Source organism: Macrobrachium rosenbergii, chromosome 24 (assembly GCF_040412425.1).
Source record: "Macrobrachium rosenbergii isolate ZJJX-2024 chromosome 24, ASM4041242v1, whole genome shotgun sequence".
In the NCBI taxonomy this organism is placed as follows: Eukaryota; Metazoa; Arthropoda; class Malacostraca; order Decapoda; family Palaemonidae; genus Macrobrachium; species Macrobrachium rosenbergii.
The window spans coordinates 37,490,748-37,507,831 of record NC_089764.1 but is presented as its reverse complement, the minus strand read 5'-3'; the positions used below and the strand labels follow the sequence as shown (position 1 = coordinate 37,507,831).

The 17,084-nt window shown below is 35.7% G+C and overlaps 1 long non-coding RNA gene across 1 annotated transcript in view; it reads right to left on the bottom strand.

The window, feature by feature from the left end:
• The window catches only part of LOC136852030 (uncharacterized), a 194,650-nt gene that overhangs the window by 139,836 nt on the left and 37,730 nt on the right, over positions 1 to 17,084 (bottom strand). The window contains exon 3 of the long non-coding RNA XR_010857052.1: positions 12,895 to 12,960. This is a non-coding gene — a long non-coding RNA (uncharacterized lncRNA). The remainder of the gene's footprint in view (positions 1 to 12,894; positions 12,961 to 17,084) is intronic.

The window sequence follows — 17,084 nt, the reverse complement described above, 5'->3', positions numbered from 1 at the left end:
AGGAATTAAACTGAATATAGAATTTAGGTCAAAGGCCAAGAACTGGGACCTATGAGGTCATTCAGCGCTGGAACGGAAATTGACAGTAAAAGGTTTGAAAGGTGTAACAGGAGGAAAACTTCGCAGTTGCACAATGAATCAATTGTTAGGAGAGGGTGGGAAGTAAGATGGAAGAAAGAGAATATGAAAGGAGGTACAGTAAAAGGAACGAAAGGGGCTGCAGCTAGGGGCCGATGGCACACTGCAAAGAACCTTAAGTACTGCCTACAGTGCACCACATAAGGTGCCCTGACGACACTAACACCAACCCCGCCCCCCCCACGGGGTTTTGCCTGATGAAGTTTTGCTCGATTTAAATGCTGTAGTGTAGGCAACTGAAATTATTTTCGAAAAATACGAGAGAGAGAGAGAGAGAGAGAGAGAGAGAGAGAGAGAGAGAGAGAGAGAGAGAGAGAGAGAGAGAGAGGTTAAATTCTACTAGAATATTTTGAAGGGAAGAAAAGTATTGTGTTGAGAAACAAAACCAACAATAACAACAACTTTGCTTGCATGACTTCCTCGATTGTATTCTGCTCCCTTTAAAACCTATTAGCAGATGTAGTCGCGTTAGTGATCAAGTTTTTAAAGGATTATGGGATCACGTGCATTTGTCCTTTATGGACGATGATAATCTCTTATTCTACTAAAAGCAAAAAGCTTTAATTAATACAAGATAAATTGCCTATTTACATGAAAACCTTCTTATTCCTCTCCTATCAAACAGATCGTAGGGGCGCATTACTTTATAATTGGGAAAAGACAAGAAAAATATCATCGGTATAGAAAAATGATGCATCACCAGCGATCCACTGCTCTTATTTGAAATGCCAGCAGTTTCGAAAATGCAGTTCACGCTGTTCCAAACGAGAAAGAAGTAAAATAAGGGCTGTGACCTCTTGCAAATTCCTGAGATGTATGATGCTACTATTGCACCGGCCCCGGTTTTTTTGCCATGCCCCTGGGTTAGTTTAGGTTTGGATGGGTTAGGTTAGAGTAAATCATTGGTTCTCCAATACACCGGGTGTAGGAAACATAATGAGAATATTTTCAAGAAAATTCTATGGTTAGTTTTTAAGATATGGCGTCCCGCTTTATTCAGGGAAAGGTCCCGGTACTCGGTTACATCTCGGGAAAATGCTGACCGCTTGGATGTCATCCCTTGAAAGAGAAAGAACAATTCCCGTAAGAGCGCAACCGATCCTAATAAAAACGCCCTTACCACTCACTCACTCCACAACACCTGCGCCGAGAGACTGCGAGTCGCTGAGATAACAACATGCAGCTACACTTTAAAAACCAGTGATCTGTGCAGGGCGCGTGATTAATATGTTTTCATTTTCCAACTGAAAGCTATTGCAATATCTATCCATAGTTGAATGACATTTGTACCTTATTACCAATATCCTACAGCCTACTAACACGTTAGACTTGAAACAACAAGACAATAGTCTCTTCCCGTTCATGGAAAAAAGCTCTTGTGGGGAAATATTTTCTCTATGCCGATTCGCGGAAGGATATGTCAACTGAAAAACTATTGGTTTATACATGTGCTCACATTTCACATCATTACTTAAACACATCATGTGCATCGTTTCAACGTGTTTCCATTTCATTTCAACGAACTATTATCAATGTCCATTCTGCGCTCGTTCTCCGAACAATCACGAGGAATCGCTCATTACTGTTGTTTTATACAGTCAATTACCTCTCTCTTTAATTAAGGCATTCGACCATCGACGAAGATGGAGCATGAACAATCACATGAACGCACATATGTTATATAAATTAATTACTAGCTCTCTCTCTCTCTCTCTCTCTCTCTCTCTCTTTTCTTTCTCTCTCTCTCTAGGACTACTGTCTCCCTCAATTAATGCCCTACAAATACCCAATACCCTGAAGCAAACTACAACTAAAACATTCCTTTACAACGAGTTCCAGACCGACAGCGAAATGGGGATACTTCCTATTCCATGACAGGAATCGTTAATTCCAGGAGACTTCTACAGTCTTTAATAATGGAAGTCAAAACACTAGTGAATTTTCAGGTGGCTTCAGGTACTTTCACAATCTCCAGGAGGAAAACGAGATTACTAGGATTAAGATACGTTTCATAATCTCTTGAGAGAAAGTGAAAATGTTAATATGCCCCTGTAAATACCGACAACAATAAACCTTTCCAACTGAGAGAGAAAGAATATAATGTTTAGACACTAATTCCAGTATCTCTTACATCTGGGGAAACAGAGAGAGAGAGAGAGAGAGAGAGAGAGAGAGAGAGAGAGAGAGAGAGAGAGAGAGAGAGAGAGAGAAAGTACTGACGAACATTTAACTCAGAAACTCTATCTAAAGGGGTTTTTAAAATCTTAAAAATATAATTCAGAATAGCTGCAGAATACTTCCGTTGAAATGAATAAATTGAATGCTCTGCAGTTATTATGAAAAAACATTATTTGAATACACTCTTGTTACTTCTAAATGATCATGTTATGACTAGACGATACAGAACTATTACAAATGTAACTGAAACTAAATGCGTGTAAAGTGTATTCAATTTCACTTTGAGTCCAGTAGTTGAATTTACCCTGAAAATTAGACTCATTACCAATAAAACCAACTGTGCTATTAATTTATAGTCAGTTTTACTCATGACTCATGGAATGGAATATATAGAATTTAGGGCAAAGGCCAAGCGCTGGAACCTAAGAGGTCATTCAGCACTGGAAGGGAAATTGAGAGTGGAAAGGTTTGAAAGGTGTGACAAGAGGAAAACCTCAGAGCAGTTGCACTATGAAGCAATTGTTAGGAGAGGGTGGAAAGGAAGATGGAAGAAAGAGAATGTAAACGGAGATACAGTAAAATGAATGAAAAGGGTTGCAGCTAGTGACCGAAGGGACGCTGCAAAGAACTACATGACTCATAACTCACAACAATCAACAAAACATTCATGAATAATTACCGCAAAATCCCAAAAATGGTGTATAATGAACTGTGAATTAGTTTTATCCAGTCCTGTAGACGCACATAATTACCTTAGATACTTTTGAAGCCGAGGAACAAATACGTGAATAAATATATACAAAAAATTATGTAAACAAAAACCACGGATAGACTAATAATATCCATCTGCTCTACGCTCTTCGCTCTTCAGTTTTTTATTTTTTTTTTTTTAGCTGATAGGTAAGATGGGTGAACGAAGAATGAGGGCAGTCAGCTAGCTGACGATTGGCAGGGAATAGTTTAGAAAGTTAAGTATTAATAAGAGTAATGTAAAGTGTGGTTTGGCCACAATTTTATTTAGAAAAAGGTACAATCTTTCTTACCATGGCCCTAATATTGACATATTACAAAAATGATTTTGGCACCTGCACATGAAGCCAAAAAGCCTCTCAACCGGACTAGAGGCACTGGCGATGGTGCTCCAGTTAAGAGGCAGAACCCAAAGGACTGATCCGGATTCCAGCCAATCAGTGGCTGATATCTGGTCGACATTAAGGCAACTTTCCAGTCGACAAGTTCGATATCTGTGACTAATCTGTATTTCATGATTGCTATAAGTAATCAGGAGAATAAGTTGGGATGAATTTTGATTTTAGTTTATTTCAGTTTTACGCTGTGAGAAACGAGATTATATGGTTCGTAATTATGATTATTTTCTATCTGATTTTTATTCCAACGAGAAAATTGAAAATGTTTACAGCTTTCTACCAATAAGAAATTAAAAGGCGATTTTAAAAAGATAATCATTTATGGCTTCCGTCACTCGGTAGATTTTTAAAAATACAAATAATTCGCTGTGCAAAAATAATTTCAAATTTTGCCTCAGGAATACAAATACATGGCACGACGGATAGAGTAAAGCTAGCCTAAATGAAATGTAATAAAGCTCCCCGTATAAAAAGTCTTCGCACTTGAGATTAATACGTTATTTTTTTTATCAAAGAAAAAGAAAAAAAGACAAGCCGGAAGAACAAGAAGTGAATTAGAGCCAAATTATTTCGGCTCCTTCATGAGCTTTTGACAGATTCTTGTCAGTATAAAACGTTCTTCTTCACTTATAGAATATTTACTGCAGCCTTAATTTCATCTTCTTCGTTTTTAACGTTTTTTCCCAAAGAAAAGAGAAAACTTTGATAAGGCCGTAGCCTCGATCGGCTGCCCTGCCTGAACAGACCTCGGTAACGATGTGTACGTGTATCGTATTAATCCCCAGCTCCTCTCCCAGTAGCGAGAGAACTGGGCTGTTAGGTCGACAGTTCTGTCAGTCAACTGTCTGTTACGTTTTTAGAAGATGTTGGAGTGGCTTTGTTTATGTGTGTATTAGTCTGTAACACCCATTTGCTCTCAAAACCTATCCGTTGATTACATACGAATCCCGGGGTTCTACACGGATAAATTTCCGCCTTCTCTGACCAGTCGGCTGATTTGAACCGGCGCCACGGACCTCTACGAAGTCCTAAGCCTGATTATTTCATCAACTAAGTTAATGGTCTGATGACTGATCTTCAGCATAAGGCCCCAAAGGGTCATTCACCTTCGGTATACAGTAAGCTCATCAGATAAATGGATTGAGTTAAATTGTTAAACTATATATATATATATATATATATATATATATATATATATATATATATATATATATATTTATATATATATATATATATATATATATATATATATATATATATATATATATATATATACATATATAATATTAAATATATCATGATAATCATAAGAAGGCCCTCAGAAATGACAAAAGAAGAGTTTATTGGGAGACTCATGATTTCTTCGCCGTCTTCTTCACAAAAGGGAACTGCTGGCCGGCTGATTAGAAGTTATCCGGCGTTCCGAAAAACAAAAGGGGAAATCAGAGAGAAAAAATGTTCCTGTGATAACTTTCCTAATCGAAGGACTTTATTTCATTTAGTGTCTTCTCAAATTTTTTGTATTCAGAATTTTCTTTATAAAGTTTTCCACTGAATTCCCAGAAGTCGTAAATGAGAGGTATATTTTAGATGAAAGGTAACATGAGAGTTTTTGGAACATAAAACATTACCTAATATATTTATACTGATTATTTCATAAAAATCCAATTAATAATTAATCTTGTTACAAATCTTTATGGTGATATCAGTAAAATTCATATCCCCAGCAGAGCACTGATACGCCTCGTTTAAAACATTTTTGTTACTTCCTAATGTAATTTAGCTATCGCTGAAAAAGCAATACTTCACATATTTACCATAAAGCATTCGATATTTTGCTCTTGCTGGTGAATGCCCCAGTTTTTTAAAAGCTAATAAGCATAAGCGATCTAAAGCCTGGATGAGGATGGTAATTATCTTTTTTTCACTTATCATGGGTAAGAAAAAGTGCTTCTGGAGAAAATTCGACTTTTCACTAGATCTACTGAGTGTGTTATTCATAAGCGCGGTTTATTCAAAGCAGATTATCAATAATTTTATCATGACCGTTTTCCCGTGCGTCTTTTTTTTCTGAGAGGCGAGTCTCTTCACATGGAAGGAACTTGAAGTGAGTGTATCTTCAGTTTCTAACCGACTCTTCTTTTTAATTTATTTACCGGTTTATTTAGGATAGACTGTGAGTGGATGAGAGTATTACTAATATCCAGGAAGTTGAAAAGAGAAAAGGGAACGAAGAGATGGTAATGGTCTAAAAACACATGTGAATTGGCAAAGGAACAGCACGAACTTGTCTACTCAGAAAAAGGATATTGAAAAAAATATTCACAGACGGCATGAACTGAATTGGCAAGACCTATTCGAAATAGGGATAATGCGCATAAAATTGACTGCATGAATGTTTGCTTGCATTCAAACGAATTTCCAAGAGGAAGTAAGGCATTCTTGAACCATGTTACACAAGTGGTTCAGAATCCGGTCACAAGGCTCTAATACACATCCGAAATAAAAAATATGCCTCATATATTGATTTCTCTGTAGTCTAATAGAAAGCCACAGAGAGTATTTATCTATGGCGATACGACAAGAATGACGGTTCTTTTGGACCAAAATAAGCATACCCCAGTTAATGGTGTTAATCAGTTGGAGGGTAAAACAGCGTTACCCATTTCATCAACCTCACTGGAGAACATCGACTGGCAAAACGTTAATCATTTCTGAAAAAAAAAAAAAAAAAAAAAATTTCATCAACAGCGAGAACATTGAACAGAAAAAACGCCAATCAGGTGTATCGCACCTCTTGCTGCGAGTGCTTTACTTAATAGGAAAATTACACGACCGAGAGAATTAACACAGTGAAAAAAAAAAACAAAAGGAACTGCTTCAATATTTCAATAAAAACTGTTATGATAACTTCGAAATGAAGTTAAAAATTTTGGTCAAATAATGCTCAAATGCTCTGTCTTAATATAACAGGACGAAGACAAGACGCCAAGACGAGTATCAGACGAGGCAATAATGAGTTCTTGCGTGCATATTACGCACTCGAGCGCCTAAGATGATGATGAAAGGTTCCATGTTGTTACCAGAGATGAGATTTTGGGCTTAATAACGGAAGGTTTCAGAAGGGAGACTTCCATCAAGAAGGTATTATGGAGAATATGCCCAAGAAAATGTGAGATGAAGGTATTTCATTGCGATGGCAATAAATTCGAGATCAATTATATATATATATATATATATATATATATATATATATATATATATATATATATATATATATATATATATATATATATATGTGTGTGTGTGTATGTATATATATGTGTGTTGTTTACATGTATATATATATATATATATATATATATATATATATATATATATATATATATATATATATGAATATGAATATAAATAAAACGCAAAATGCCACAAGGAAAAATGAAAGCATAAACAAACGAACAGTTAAAAAGAAATTCGATGACACCTACCAGGAGACATAGTTTACATGAAAGAGGGAGAATGCCTTCATAAAGTGTAGTAAGTGATTGGATTTAGGGAAATACATAATGGAAATACTTTCTAATGTGTAATACCTAGCAACTAAAGGACTCTTAAGAAAACGTAAAAAACACGGAATCAAGTTAGTTCACTCCAATGCTGTCATTAAAACCTGATACCTGGCCAAAACGCTGATAAAATGCTTTGAAGAAATCTCCACTATTCCCAGTTTCTGGTATCTGGCGTCGTTGGCCCCAAATTACCAGAGATGTTGCGGACTGTGATGTCTGTCGGTCACTCAGTTCCGCCTTCGCCTGTCAAATTGCAGCGAGGCTGCGACTGGACACCTATCACAAATACAATCTGAAGGCTCGAAGGAAGCGATTTCTCTCTCTCTCTCTCTCTCTCTCTCTCTCTCTCTCTCTCTCTCTCTCTCTCTCTTTTATTTAGTTAATCAATATGCAATTTATTTATTAAATAATGCTCAACAAGCTGTAGGTAGAGAAATCTACAAATAAGTTAAGTATATCTTAGTTTAACCAGACCACTGAGCTGATTAACAGCTCTCCTAGGGCTGGCCCGAAGGATTAGATTTATTTTTACGTGGCTAAGAACCAACTGGTTACCTAGCAACGGGACCTTTATTGTGGAACATTATAGCGAAAATGAATTTCTATCACCAGAAACAAATTCCTCTTGTTCTTCACTGGCCGGTCGGAGATTCGAACTCGCGACCAACAGAGAAATCTACAAAAGATATATGATGAGTTAGACTATTTTAACGCCAACATTCAAGGTAAAGTATATATCAATTGTGCTTGTCCCACCTCCTCTCTTTTCAGCATCAAATTTGATTGTTTTGATGTTGCTCTTTCTTTGCGTAACTTTTTCTTAAGACTCAGCGACCCAGACAGACCCAGCTGCCGAACTCAAGTTCGGTCACAGCGTGTTGATGGATTTTTTCTTCTGGATTACCGGTATTATTATTATTATTATTATTATTATTATTATTATTATTATTATTATTATTATTATTATTATAAGACACAGAATCCAATACATGAAATCTGACGTTACAGATAATATTATATAAAGGGGCAACGCTGTTAAACAAACGCCGATGGATGGCTGAAGGGACGCTGCAAAGAACCTCAAGTAATGCCTACAGTGCACCGCATGAGGTGCACTGATGGAAATACCCTCTATCCCAGTATTTTGATTATCTTTAAAAATACTCATCATCTAAAATTGGATGTTTAACCCCAGAGCTGAAAACACATTCGGTATTAGGCATTTCATACACTTACACCGAAATTCAATCACCTACTGACATTTTAACTTCAAAATTAAATAAACAAAAATAAATCAATAAATAAATAAGATAGTCGTGTTAAGCGAACGCAGCAGCACTATATTTAAGATATGCAAATTGTTTAATGAACTGGGATACCGTTGATAACGTTTTTTTACCAAAGGGTCACAATTTAATCTGAAATGAAGAGATAAAACCAGGCTAAATCCTCAGTATAATTTGTAAATTCAAACAGAAATCAAATTACATTATGTTACGGAATGTGACTAAAAAACTTGAGAGAGCTTATTAGGTAGTCGGTATAATTTGCATTTATAACTGAATTACAGTTATACGCGCGTGTAATTACCAAGAAAAAGTTTACATAGTAATGCTCAAAATTATTGAGAGAAATTATATCTATAATTTTAAAGACTAAACGTCGGTCTATCCTGTCATTAATAAATGCGTATAACAATCCTGAGGCTTCATAAACGATGTCTACGCGACAATGAATAAATGCATATTTACATAAATTTAGGACCCCTCGATTATTAGGTGGCCGGTAATAAAAGTCACAGGGAAAAAGTCATATTAATTTATGGTGACCGGTAATACAGTCACAGGGGAGAAATTCACAATATTCCTTGGGGGTCATTATCTTTCTGATATTTACAGTCTTTTGTTTATGTTTATGCGGAAATCCTCAACGGGCTTGTTAGTACTAAACACGCCGCAAAGGTGGATACATACCGGGTTAAAAGCCTTGGGGGTCACTATCTAGGAAAGATTATTGTGACTTTTTTTCTGTGACTTTTTTCCTGTGACTTTTTTTACCTGGGCTCGATTATTTGTGCGCATATGTCATCTGAATAGTGACTATGATAGCCTAGCCTAGACTATGCTGCCTCTGCGTTGCCGAAGAATCCTGGCCTAACCCATGTTGATTTTATTATATCTAGTGTGTATTATCCACAAAAAATACGATACTTAAGGAAGCAAAATGTCTCACTCAAGTACTTTGGCACAGTACCCTAGCACACCTAAACTTTGCATTCCAGGTCATGTAACTATGTTCACACACAAGATTTCAAAAGGGTATTGTGCTGAATGCAATGTGTATGTATAATGATTGCTGTGTATGTCTGTAACAAGAAAATAAAATATAAAAACCGACAATATTAAGTAATGGACAGCAGAAAACTATTGGAAGTTCAGGTTACCGCGGTAGACCACCCCCCCCCCCCCGTTATTCGCATTATCTACCATTACCATTGTCTATACATACTGTCTACACTTGTATCACAAGAAGAGTTAGACAATCGTATGCACTGTAATGTACACAATGATCCCGTTGCAATAAACCGGTGGAATACTGACTGAAAAACATCACAATCGTCCTTTCTTCCCTCGCCCCCTTCATCAACAAGCCAAAAAACATCAGCCCTGTCTACAGTCTCATTGCGCCAATCAGTCTACATAAAGTGTTCGGCAAGTTAACCTGGCTGGGCACAGGTATTTTTTGCGCTTCCATCCCTACAGTTCGATTTTCACTAAGCACTTTTAGTTTTCTGACAAGAAAACTATTGTGCCGGCTTTGTCTGTATGTTCCTGTCCTCCTCACATCTTAAAAACTACAGTTCGATCTCATCCACCCTCCATTCATCAAAATAACCAAACTTGCATCCATCTAGCCTTTAGTTTTATTTTATTTAAGGTTAAAGTTAGCCATAATTGTGCACCTGGCAACGATATAGACCAGGCCACCACCGGCCCGTCGTTAAAGTTTCATGGGCCGCGGCTCATACAGCATTATATCGAGACCAGCAAAATACAGACCTATTTTAGGTGGCCTTGATTGTACGATGTACAAAAACTCGATTGCGTCGAAGAAACTTCGGCGATTTTTACTTGTTTATATTTACTTTTGCGTTATCACTGAAAAAAATATAAGTGCATCGCGAGGTGCTGATCATGGAATTATTACAAAGGAATACAGTTTTCATTTTAATGAAATGATCCAACACGAACCTCGTGAAATATAAGCATCTAAAGGCAAGGAATTTAACCAGTTATAGCTTCTTTTTCAATGTCTTTAAAAAAAAAAAAATACAAAGTGCAAAGAATTTTTATCTGTCTAAAGACCATTCCAGCCAACAGTTAATTATCCACTTCCGTCCTCGATTTCAAACCCCGTCCCAGAAATGTTCAACTCTGTTAGGTTTAGTATTCTCAATGTTAATGCCCTTCCGTTTAGGAGATGATTCCATTACATCTCATATTCTTGCCTCAGTAATGAACAGCTTTGTTCTTAACATGCACTCGCTAAGCAAAGTTGAAGTTGTTCTTTTAAGAAATTTAAAATAAACCCTAAGTGCCATTACCACAATTTTAAACGAAAACCCCCAACGTAGTTCAAAGCTTCATGAATATAAATGCACATATAACTCAGCCATCACAGAGTATCTTTGTGAGTTTGTTTCCATTAGTAAAACCTCCTGCACCAAGCTGTAAACACAAAGAACAATACATCTAGAGCAAAGGCCCACTGCCATGAAAAAAAGCTGTCTGTTTTCACATCAAAGGAATTCAGCCAAAATACGAGTTTACATTTCAGACCACTCTCAAAGGTTTGTAAGATTATCTCGGAAAGACCATAAGAGAGAGAGAGAGAGAGAGAGAGAGAGAGAGAGAGAGAGAGAGAAAAAATTGCTTTAGGAAAAAACTAAACACGAATTTCTTTAAAAATAATAATGGAGGCACCATTCCATGCAAGAACTAATTACCTTAATGAGGAAGCTGCCTTCTGCCGTGTGTGGGTTGTTATTATAAACCTGAATAAAGAATGACCTCTACCCCTCTCTCTCTCTCTCTCTCTCTCTCTCTCTCTCTCTCTCTCTCTCTCGGATAAAAACCTACATTTACTGCAGCAATTAGAGAAGTGGTCTTAGGCTTAGCATGGCTGCCATATGTGCATACTGAAATGTATAATAATAATAATAATAATAATAATAATAATAATAATAATAATAATAATAATAATAATAATAATAAGAACAGAAGAAGAAGAAGAAGAAGTGGAGGAAGAAGAAGAAGGAGGAGGGAGGAGAAGAAGAAAAAAAAAATCCGTGCCAATATCAACCCAAATGTGAATTGAAGGAAGGACCAAGTCGAGGACATGGAAAGTAAAAAAAAATAAAAAAAAAAAAAAACGTCGCAGTCTGAATGAGAGGAACGTGTCGCATTCCAGTCAACGTTCATTCTGATTTATGATTTCAGATCTTGTCGCTTCAGATGAATGGCCTCCGTTATCATAAATCAAGAAGAGGATGCTCTCGCACAACGACCGTCCTTGTCGCACAAAAGACACAACACCTCTCAATACCCTTCTTTGAACGTTTTGCACTTGTTTGAGAATGCCTGAACACTGCTAATAAAAAAATCAAATTTCTGATCACTTTTTCCTCATTCGGGAACCATAAGAAGATGAATTCCACTAAATATTTTCATACAAATATCTCACAAGAAAAAAAAAAACAGCTTCACCCTCTAATTAAAGTGCAAGTGAACAACGAGAGAAAGAAATTATCCTGGCACGATTCAAAATTTCTATTAAAAAAAAAAAAAAAAAAATGCGCCGACGAAACTTCAGCGAAATCGAGTTTCCTGTACAGCCGCTACAACGTATAATCAAGACCACCAAAAACAGATCTATCTTTCTGTGGTCTCAGTATAATGCTGTATGAGCCGCCGCCCATGAAACTTTAACCACGGCCCGGTGGTGGCCTGTCCTATATCGTTGCCAGAAGCACGATTATGGCTAACTTTAACCTTAAATAAAACAAAAAACTAATGAGGCTTGAGGGCTGTAAATTGGTATGTTTGATAATTGGATGGTGGATGATCAACATACCACTTTGCAGCCCTCTAGCCTCAGTAGTTTTTAAGATCTGAGGGCGGACAGAAAAAGTGCGGACGGACAGACAAAGCTGGCACAACAGTTTTCTATTGCAGAAAAGTAAAACTTGCTTTTGGCGTTGCAACTTTGTACACAGTGCCTAGTCATTATCTGAATAGGTGAGCATAAATGAACACCGTTGGTCAAAGGATTCATGTAACACCAATGGGTTACAACGAGGCCCTAAAAGCCAACTGAGCTGTGAGCGAAAGTAATTAGGTTTGTGCTTTCTATGACATGATCCTTGAGAGTCCAGAAAAAGAAACAAGCCAATTTCAAAGTATAATTCAAAATAAAGTCTAGGCATCAGTGCTTCACGCGTCACAATATGATTCAGGCTTATATAGATGAGTAGCATTCAAACAAACGGCGCTACAGAGAACAGAACCAGAATTATCAACACTAATCATAATAACACGAGAAATCGTGAGTGAAAAATCACAGACTAATTTTTGTAATCTTACCTATTAAAAAAATATGATACTGGTGGCTAAATCATTACATGATAATTTTATACGTAATAATAATAATAATAATAATAATAATAATAATAATAATAATAATAATAATAATAATAATAATAATAATAATAATAATAATAATTGTTTTCTTATCCTGAGGGCAAGAATAACAAGCTAACTACCCAATTTCTCTCCAGGATTCTGTCGATGTTTTTTACATACCTTATTGACGAGGTCGATCCATCATCAGGTCTCCCAGTTGGAGCAAACAGTTCCTCCGGGATTATTCTGAAAGGAAAAGGTAAAACAATTAATTATAAATGTAAATAAAATAATGGGAAGTAGACTTAAAACAGAAATACAAACATGCGCTTAAACGAAACGCCTAGACTTAATACAGAAACACAAACATGAAGGAAACTTTGTGCTTTAATGAAAAGCACTACCGTATGCATCTTCCCGAGACATCTTTTCTAAACACTCGAACACAGTCCAGTTTTTACAAGATTATTAATTTAGATTATGGCCTATCGCAAAGCTTCATGGTGTGGAGATGTGCATCAATATGAAGAAATCTTAAATTTTCATTTGTTCATTTTTGAGTTAAAAATTATGAAAATAGTTTCGTATCTTGGCAGAGATCGATAAGATTTACAATGGCAAATCAGGATTTTTTTTTTTTTTGTTCCATCATACCCAACACTCGACGAGCACAGTCTACGGTAATTCTTGCTTTCCTTTATTATAATGTGGTTCGGATTCCACAATAAACTGTAGGTCCCGTTGCTAAGTAACCAACTGGTTCTTAGCCACGTAAAATAAATCTAATCCTTTGGGCCAGCCCTAGGAGAGCTGTTAATTCTCAGTGGTCTGGTTAAACTAAGATATACTCTCTTTTTCTCTCTCTCTCTCTCTCTCTCTCTCTCTCTCTCTCTCTCTCAGAGAAACATTACATGAAAATATTTCAAACTGACCCAAGTCCAAATCCCGAATTAACCATTACATTCAGAATTCCATAAATAAAACTGGACATTAAATCTGAATTACAAATTTCCCCAATGAAAATACATATATACATAGTTTTGACTTATAATTCCATGAATTATAATGCCTGTAATGAAGGGAGCATGAATTTAAACAGCAAAAATATCTGTTCTGCACACACAATGAGGTGTTGGGAAAGTGACATTGGGCACAATCAGCCTGAGAGAGAGAGAGAGAGAGAGAGAGAGAGAGAGAGAGAGAGAGAGAGAGAGAGAGAGAGAGAGAGAGAGACTAATAATAAAGATTTCTCAGCAGATACTGCAGATAAAGACTAATAATATATATTTCTCAGCAGATATATATATATATATATATATATATATATATATATATATATATATATTATATATAAATATATATATATATATATATATATATATATATATATATATATATATATATATATATATATATATATATATATATATATATATATATATATATATATATATATATATATATATATTATATATAATATATATAGAATTATATATATATATATATATATATATATATATATATATATATATATATATATATATATATATATATATATTATTTAATATATAATTCATAATCATATTATATATATATAATAATCAGGCTACAAATGTTCTTTAATATCCAATTCATGCTACTGGGAATATCATCACCGAAGGGGAATTTTATAAGTGATAAATGGATCGGTACCGCCGGGGCTAGATCCCTCGACACAGTACCTTCCAGTCGATGGTGGCTCAATGGTATGACCGTCGACTGGAGTTGTTGGAAGGTAACTGTGTCGAGGGATCGAGACCCGGCGGTACCGATCCATTTATCACTTACAAAATTCCCCTCGGTGATAATTCCCATCGGGGATATTCCCAAAGTAACGTGTATTGATCTTAAACAACATTTGTAGCTTCATGATTGTATATAAAATCACGGTGTGATAAAAATTTCACACACACATACATATATATACACATATATATATATATATATATATATATATATATATATATATATATATATACATATATATGTATACACACATATAAGTATGTATGCATACATAACACTGACACAATCCCTATCAACAGCCCACCACCTCAAGAAGGTCACCAAATGAAAACATCTTCCCAGTGTCGTCACATTCCGCTCACCTTTCCTAAAGATATCCTTTTAACATCTACCAACAACATATGCACAGTCACGGGTGAAAACATTACTTGCTTCCAACGTCGTTGGACGAAAAATACGGGAGATGCATAATAATTTGCAATTCAATATTCAGCAACGCCAGTGTCCCAAATGGAATTACCGACATGGGGAAATGAAAAGGCACCTTTTTATGTAATGGTTATTCCAGTTCTCTTCCGGAAATAGGCAATTTAGCCTGGAAGGAATAATAAACGCGTAAATTCGGATGGGCGTAAAAATTGAGGTACACATTTCGGAAATATTCTAAAGGTCTCATACTCGGTGAACAATAAACTGCGTTTTTGCTGCTTATCGTGTAAGAAGACGCGTTGAACCAAAATTTCTTAATCTAAGAACGGTAATAAAAGATGGAAATAAAATCCATCCGTACAAACAGTACTACGAAAGACGCATTATCGTTACATAAATCCTGAATAACAATACAACAAATAAAACAGTAATCAGATACGTCAGAGTACACTTATAGTTTTATAATTACAGGCTCTGAGACAAGTTTTACGCATCTATTAGTACGTCATAGGCTTTCCACAGATCCATATAAACTACATACAGTTTTCCCGTATACTTTTAATCTTCTCATTAGACCCACTCGATCCACAAACCTTCTTGTTTAAACCTAACTGCTTTTTCCGTCTGTTTTCTATCTTAATCTTCTCGATTAAACTTCCTTCATGCATATCCATATATATATATATATATATATATATATATATATATATATATATATATATATATATATATAATATATATATATATGGGAAATATGAATCCTGTATTTTCAGCTATTCATGGTCTAAAAGTAGGCACGCATATTTATCAGCACCTGATCGAACACTTCAAGAGCAAACCGTCGTGTATCCAACCGATTACATTTGCAAGAATAACAGTAAAACCTGAAAACTGTCATTAACTCGGAATACAATAGGCACTGTTGATGATCCACCACACTCCATCTATCAGCCAACACGTCAACAACTTGGCTCATATTCTGAATATATACAATAAAAAATCAAAACACGATTTGCCTCATATTTACAAAACACCCAATAGACAATGAAAGTTGTACAACCTTATTTCCAACAGGATTACAATAACAAAACTATATATTTTGTGACAAACTTTCTCCCTTTCCCCAAAATGCCCTAAAATCTACATCCCATGCCTACTCTAAAAGACAACTAACAGAATTCACTCCTCAGACGCATTCGTAAATGCTAATTCATATCCAAATATACATGAAAATTTCCTCTGGCACTGAGTTTACTTGTTTGATTAGTTTCTTTCAATGGGCATCGTTAACGCCAGTATCTATCTAATATAGATGTAACGATTCGTTATCACTTTTGGCCTAGATCCTAACAAGTAACAGTAGTACCACTTCGTGAACAGCCAAAGGAAAAATTCAACACCCTTGATAATACGCTTACCACCAGAGAACCCAGAGGAGACTCCTTTCTATTCTAGGAAGTGCCAGTACAACTGTTGAAGTAGTATTCCAACTTATTAGAGAAATTATCACAATTTCACGGGGCTTGCACGAAAAATACTCGACACTAGCCTGGCGAGAGGTCACTAGGTTTCTTGCAAATTCTGCCAATGCTTTTCGAATACAGTGGGGGACCACTGTTCCTACAAAACGCCATAACCATTGGCTGGTTTAACTGCTGCAGTCTAGGTATACCATTCTGCCCTAAAATGGAAGACTGCAGTATCTGCAAAAATACAAAACTGAGAAAAATAGTAGAGACTCCCTTGCCTTACTATTGATTTTGCAGATATTGCAAATGGGACCCCTGAAATACTCGTGGAAAGCATTGAAGAATCATTCTGAAACTGCAGTAACTTGTGTATTAGTGTTTCACGAGCCCAATAGGTGGCATATCTCAATTTCGAAAATTTTGCAGATAATGCAGTTTTCCATTTTAGGGCAGCATTATTATTAATATTCTTCCATTAAGAAGCTCTCTTCGGTTAGTTCGAGGTTAGTCCCAGGAAAAGAATAGGAAGAGTATTGGCGCATTTGTTCACCTTCATCTATGTCTTTATCGTTAAGTTTTCTCTTAAAAGCTTTGTTTACTTAATTGTGGATCTCTTAAACCTTTTCAGGAAAAAATTCTTGTTTTGTTAACCAGTTAGTTTGATTTTTATCAATCAATGTCTTTTAA